We start from the raw sequence: 7,526 nt of genomic DNA, 5'->3' as shown, positions 1-7,526 counted from the left end.
TTAACACCTTGGGGACTCCCTTCCTTCCTAACCAACCTGAAATTTTATTGCACTACGCCAGTAAAGTTCCAGCTCTCATTGGCCAATGCCGCCCTAGATGTCGAATGGGGACGGGGCCCCGCCACTATATAATTTGCCATATTGGCAGCATAAACTTCTGACTGAACCTATAGTACAGCAGACCTGAGCGGTGAACACGGCGGTCTACACCATGTCTTGTTCCCATCTCTCAAGGAACCAAGGTTACGACAGTAACCGGAGAGGTTCCCTCTCGAGAACTGTCTCTTGACATGGCGTTAATACCTTAGGGACTGTATAGAACAACGCCGTGGAAACAGCGAAGTAAAAAGGATCAGCCTCGGTGGAGCTACCATGAGCAGTTCTTGCAAGACACTAAAAATTAATCCACAACAAATGAGATACGACCCTGTGACATGCCTCGAGGGGATTGGATGTAGATTCCCGTATGGAGTTTCAATCAGGTTACTTAGAATTCATGTCCGATGACAGGTCTCTTATTGAGAGAGAGATGCAGCGCTGTCGCCATACAAAGATAATACATTACAGTCCTGTGAACACATACAAGCATGTAGTACAACAGTGCAACAAGCATGTGAGCAGCAATGCTAAGCACAATATAACACACATAGAAAATGGCTGCATCAAGGTGCCACACTCTGAACCTGACTATGGTCCCCTACAGGACCTAGTGGAAACCACCAGCACAGTCAAGTGGCTAGAGGTTGCAGGACAAACCTTGGGGCGTACTCACCGATAGGACCTGTGAGGCTAATGACTGCACTTCCAAATTGTAGAATCTGGTGAAGGTATTCTGCAAAGACCATCCAACCGCCATTCAAATATCTTTGATAGAAACTACCTTAGTCCACACCGACGAGGAGGCGACAGCCCTCGTCGAATGGGCTCTGACACCAATAGGCCATTCCATACCATGGCTAGTATATGCCAAGGCAATAGCGTCGACCACCCAATGTGACAGCTGTTGTTTGGAGACAAACTGCCCTTTGAAGCTGCCTCCGAAGACTACAAACAGCTGCTCGGATTGCCAAAACTGAGCCATGCAGTTGATATAGAGTTGTAAAGCCCTTACCGGACACAACACCTGAGATCCAATCAAGTCTCCGACTCTGGAGTGAAAACAGAAAGAGCCACCACTTGCGCTCTGAATGGTGTCGAGAGCAATTTAGGCATGTAGCCAAATTTTGGCTAGAGCGTGACATTATAATGAACTGGTCCAAACTGCATGCAGTCCGCATTCACAGAGAGCACTTGCAAATCACCCACACGCTTGACAGAAGAGCAGCAGCACGGTTTTAAGTAAGAGCTCCTTCAAGCCGACAGTCTGAAGAGGCTCGAATGGCAGGAGGGCTAGCGCTCCCAGCACCAGAACCAGATCCCAGGATGGGACTGCAGGGGGGTGGGAGGGTTTAAGTCTTCTCACGCCTCTCAAAAATCTGATCACTAGATTGTTTTTTTCCACTGAGCGCCCATCAATAACAGCGTGAAAGGCTGAGATAGCTGCAACATAAACTTTAAGCGTGGAGAGCATACTGCTGACGTCCATTCGTTTTAGAAGGGGTTCATGCCTCCACTATCATGTCCATCATGCAGGTATCATGTTACCGGTTCCCGCACACACAGAATTCTGAATTCTGAATGATGCTGCTGTGTACCGGGGTCGTATTCAGAAAGCCCACGAGATGAGTAGGAGCGTTGTATGTTAGAGAGGTTCCTGCCTCGCTGATCAACGGGGTGCGCGAGCCTCCTACTGAATGTTAGAGCAATACAAACATGCGTGTGTGCGAGATGTTGAGAGCAAGCCATGGCAGAGAGGGTCTGACACCTGACACCGGGGCATGAGCATTGCCAGATACACGGGGAAGCTGCGAGCCCAATTCTAATAACGGTTTCTTTTTGTGACGGTGTCACAGATTTTATTGCATTTTGAACATACACAACACAGACATTCTCATAGTCGCCTGCAACCGACAAGGGGACTTTGTGAGAACATCTCAGATGCTTTGTAGTGGGCCTGTCGCTCAGCGCTCTCCTCCTCTGCTCCCTCCCTTCTGAAACGAGGCTTTTGTTCCGATGGAGGGGCTCCCCCTGGACGGCCTACCTTTCTTGAAGCCGTGACCCCTTTCCTTCGGTGTCCTCTGCCACGGAATTTTGGCATGAACAGATGGCTCCGGGTCTGGCGCTTATGAAGTGGAAGCAGAGGGGGGCTGCTTCGACGACCGGTTGGAAGCAGATGAGGATCTACTGCGTGCAGGATGTTGTGTGCCAGCATGCCAGGAAGTGACTCATCGCCTTAGAGCATTTCTGTGCCTTCTGTGCTCCGTCCAATCGCCTAGGCCATCTTCTTTATGGCTTTAGGTGCGAAATCGGGATATACCTTCAGCCTTGGTAAGTGTAATGAGCCAATAAGACATGAGACATGCTGATCCATATGCAAGCTTTTATTGGACAGAGACGTGGTCATAACAGGCATGGGTCAAACACTGGCAAACATGTATATAGAGGGCAAGACACAAGAATATTCCTAGGGCACACGTGGGTCTTCGATGAGCGAACAATGTCCAGAGGGCTAAGCAAGAGGGGTAATCCAGTATCCAGACAAAAAGGGTCAAAACACGAGTAACAGGGCAAGGCAAGAAAAAGACTAAACTATGAAAACTAGAAACTGAAACAAGAGTATGAGAACTAGAAACACACAAAACTGTCAAAGCTAGAAATTGAAAGAAGACTATGAAAACTAACACGGAATAGTCTAGGGGAGGGATATGTGCAGAACAAAACTCGCTAGTGTGTGAGAGAAAGTCCTGTGCTTATAAAGTGTGTCTGATGATTGTGCTTTGTGTGTGTGATTGGTCTCAGGTGCATGGTGTGATTGTTATCAGGTGAATGTGATTGGTGCAATGAAGCACCAATGTAGTCCAGGGTGTACTGTGTAATGTGAGAGTCTGTGTTGTGGATGATGACCTCTGGTAGTGAATAAATGGAAGTTCAACGACCGGATCATGACAGTAAGGAGAACTCTTCCGTTTAGGGATAGATCTCTTTGAAGCTAAAAGTTGAATTTCTTTTAGTTTTATCAATTATGGGGTTAAAATTGAGAGAACATCTCAGATGCTTTTTAGTGGGCCTGTTGCTCAGCGCTCTCCTCCTCTGCACCCTCCCATCTAAAACGAGGCTTTTATTCCGATGGATGGGTTCCTCCTGGATGGCCGACATTTCTTGAAGCCGTGACCCCTTTCCTTTGGTGTCCTCTGCCATGGAATTTTGTAATGAACAGATGGCTCCGGGTCTGGCGCTTATGAAATGGAAGCAGAGGGGGGGCGCTTCGACGACCGTTTGGAAGCAGATGAGGATCTACTGTGTGCAGGATGTTGTGTGCCAGCGTGGAAGGAAGTGACTCATCGCCTTAGAGCATTTCTGTGCCTTCTGTGCTCCGTCCGATCGCATGGGCCGTCTTCTTTATGGCTTTAGGTGCGAAGTCGGGATATACCTTCAGCCTTCGTAAGTGTAACATGGGAGCCAATTAGACATGAGACATGCGGATCCATATGCAAGCTTTTATTGGACAGAGACGTGGTCATAACAGGCATGGGTCAAACACTTGCAAACAGGTATATAGAGGGCAAGACACAAGAATTTTCCTAGGGCACACGTGGGTCTTCGATTAGCGAACAATGTCCAGAGGGCTAAGCAAGAGGGGTAATCCAGTATCCAGACCAAAAGGGTAAAAAGACTAAACTATGAAAACTAGAAACTGAAACAAGAGTATGAAAACTAGAAACACACAAAACTGTCAAAGCTAGAAATTGAAAGAAGACTATGAAAACTAACACGGAATAGTCTAGGGGAGGGATATGTGCAGAACAATACTCGGCAGTGTGTGATAGAAAGTCCTGTGCTTATAAAGTGTGTCTGACGATTGTGCTTTGTGTGTGTGATTGGTCACAGGTGCATGGTGTGATTGTTATTGAAATGTATTCCAGGGTGTACTGTGTAATGTGAGAGTCTGTGTTGTGGATGATGACCTCTGGTAGTGGATAAATGGAAGTTCAATTACCGGATCATGACAGTAAGGAGAACTCTTCCCTTTTGGGATAGATCTCTTTGAAGCCAGAAGTTGAATTTTCTTTTAGTTTTATCAATTGGGGTTAAAATTGAGAGAACATCTTTTCAGCTGGTCTTTAACAATAATGATTCCTAAGTATGTAACACTATCTTTTACATGAATGTTACAAATATCTATTACATCACAGTCTTTAACAGCCATTAGTTCACACTTACTAATATTGAGACCAGAGGCACTAGAAAACGTATTAATAACATTAACTGCAGTTGGAAATTGGGCACTATTTTTCAAAAAAGTGTCGTATCATCGGCTAACTGACTTGCAATTGAGACACCCTTAAGAATACTTTTTTTAACATGCACAGATAATAATTGGGTTACAAGCAGGAAAAGATATGGATAGATAGGACAACCCTGTCTAATACCTATTTTTAATCAAATCTAGAGGTAGTTCAATTTGCATCATTATACAGGGTTTCAACATGCTGCACAAAAGAACTCACCAAATCCAAAAACCTTTAAAGAAGAAAATAAAAAATTATGTTCCACAGTGTCAAAAGCTTTACAAATATCTAAGAATAAAATAAAACTATTTTAATATGACTAATCTAATATTGGCTGTTTAGAAACAGCACGTCCCTTATTACATCCACCAAACACACGAACAGCTGGTCCGACTGACGAAAGGCGGCCGAGCGATCCATATACATCCGTAAAACCCTTACAGGGTCCCGGCGCTCTGAGCATCAGTGTCACGCGAGGCTGACAGCTCAGCAGATAAGGCAGGCAGGGAAACAAAACGGTGTATTGAGTGACTTCGAAATGTAACCCGGTCTCGGCCGGAGAGTGACATTACAGTCGCCAGGTCCGAAACAGATGCAATATCGTTCACCAAAAACTCATGAAAGTCTCCAAGGCACTTCGCCAAGGCGAGAGCAAGAAGCATGGCAGTATTCAGGGAAGCTCCTTAACCACAATCGAAGCTAAGGGCTCGAACGGTAGTAGAGATAGAGCCCTCAAAACTAGAGCTAGATTCCACAGCGGCACGGAGGGCAGCCGTGAAGGACACAATCTCCTTGCTCCCCTGAGAAAACTGATTACCAGAGCGTGCTTACCGATCGTTTGCCCGTCAACCGGGGAACGAAAAGTGGCAATAGCGGTCACATAAACTTTCAGCGTGGATGGCAAACTCCCGCTATTCATACTGTGCTGTAGAAAGCGCAAAACATCAGCACGGAACAGGTCCCCGGGTCAATATAAATGTTTTCGCACCATTTGTGAAAGCTCCCCACTTCAAAGCGTAGCAGCGACCATGGGGGAGCCATCACTACTCTCTCAGGTCCGCGAACCAGGGCTGATTCGGCCAGTTCGGGGCCACGAGTATAACTGACGCTCTCTCCTCCCTGAATTTGCACAACACCATAGGCAGAATCTTCACCGGAGGGAACGCGTAAAGCCTGGCTTCCGGCCAACGCGATGTCAGAGCATCTCCCGGCAGCGGGGAGTGAGAAGAATGTCTTACAGTGCGTGTTCTCGCTCGTGGCAAACAAATCCACTTCCGCCCTCCCTCCCTCCCTAATCATTTGATCTGATCCTGGGTGAAGCCTCCATCTCCTTGAGGAATCCCGTTCCTCAAAAGCATGCTCACTCCACGGTTCAGAATAACGGGGATGTGCGACGCTCTTATGGAGATTAAGTGTCGGTCCGCCCAGAACAGGAGACTCGCTGCCTGTTTGAATAGAACTCTGGAATGCATGCCACCCTGGCGATTTATGTACGAGACCACAGGCGTGTTGTTGGTTTGAATTAGTACATGTTGCCGCTCCAGTTTCGACCGCAAGGCTTGCAGGGCTAAGGACACTGCTTCCAATTCCAAATGGTTTATGTGCCACCTTCTCTGTGACTCTGACCACAGGCCTGAGGCAGGTACGCCCAGACGCACTGCTCCCCAGCCTGAAGTAGATGCGTTCATCGATAAAAGAACTCCTGGGCTGAACATATCCGGGCTGTTCCACGGTCTCACCGTAATGCTGACCGTAATGAGCTTGTGGGAACTCGGAACTCGAGTTTACAGCCAAACCGTAGCGGCCGCATATTCAGCAGACCGAGATGGCACACTGAAGAAGCCGCCGCCATCAGTCCCAGAAGCCTCTGAAATTCCCTCAGTGAAAACGACCTGCCCGGTCTGAAACAGCGCAGAGTCGATGAAATTGCTCTAGAAAGAAATGGGCTCACATCGCCAACAAGTCCAAACATATTCCGTTTTCCAGATATGTTACGGTCCGCCTCGGTAAAAACACGCTCTTCTGCATTTTCACTCGCAGTCCCAGCGTATCCAAATGGCGAAGCATTGTTTCCACGTGACTGATAGCACATCTCTTGAGTGGGCTAAAATCAGCCAATCATCCAGTTAATTCAACATTGCGCATTCCAATCGATCTCAAGGGAAATTTCACTCTATCACTCCTCTCGAGCAGACTGAGAACTTCCTGTCGCAGAACAGGGCGTTTTTGGGGCAAAGTCAGTGACGGGACCACGCCATTGAAGCGGGGAGGTCTGCGTTTGAATTGGAGAGAATATTTGTCGTGAATTATTCCCAGAACATGGTGCTTGGGGGGAGGGGCCTCCCGCGCGCACACTCTTCCACTTTATCGGTCGGTCAGGGAGACGGCTCGGTGGCCAAGGGTGGCGCGCTGGCTCTCTCGTGGCGCGGGGTCCTGAACTGATCCTGACGTTTCCTCCCAGGCTCTTACCACTGCTGGTTTCGGACGAAAAAAGCGTCCGGTTTGAAGCAGGGTGCCACGGCGGGCTGTTTTAGCTGGTCTTAGAGCCTGATGAGGTGCAGAAGAGCGGAACCTCGCAGATGATGACTGGAGTCAGCGAAGGGGCATCACGTGGTTCATCGCCTTGGGAGCAACTGGAACGTTTAGGAGCGTCCTACGGTCCGCGTCTTCCAGGTCAGCTAAGGTAAGCCATAGGTGCCTGTAAGGACGACCATGAGCCCCATGAAACAGCTGAGCAGAGCGCTTAGTAGCCATCAGCGCGAGAACGGTTGCCGCGCGCAGATCCCTGATGAAGTCAGCGCTACTGTGCCGCCGTCTGCCTGAAACACCTGGAGTATTGCCCTGGCATGAAGAGCAGAAGCTGCCTTCCCTAAGAAGTATAGGCTTTATCCGTCTATGGGCCGTGAACCGCACGGCTTGGAAGGCAGGCTGTGGTCCGAACCCAATGCAGAGGGAAACGTTAACAGTCTCCTCGACGGGGGGGGGGTTACTGGAATGTGGGTTACTGAGTGGGTGCGCGCCGATTGGGGTGCAGCCCACGACTTCACCACGAGCTCTTGTTCTTGTCTCAATCCTGTCTGGCAGCGTTTCGACTGGAGGAGCCACGAGTCCAGCTACTTTTCACAGGCTCGTCAGGTG

This window comes from Carassius carassius, chromosome 12 (genome assembly GCF_963082965.1).
Source record: "Carassius carassius chromosome 12, fCarCar2.1, whole genome shotgun sequence".
Classification (NCBI taxonomy): Eukaryota; Metazoa; Chordata; class Actinopteri; order Cypriniformes; family Cyprinidae; genus Carassius; species Carassius carassius.
This window is presented reverse-complemented; position numbering follows the sequence as displayed.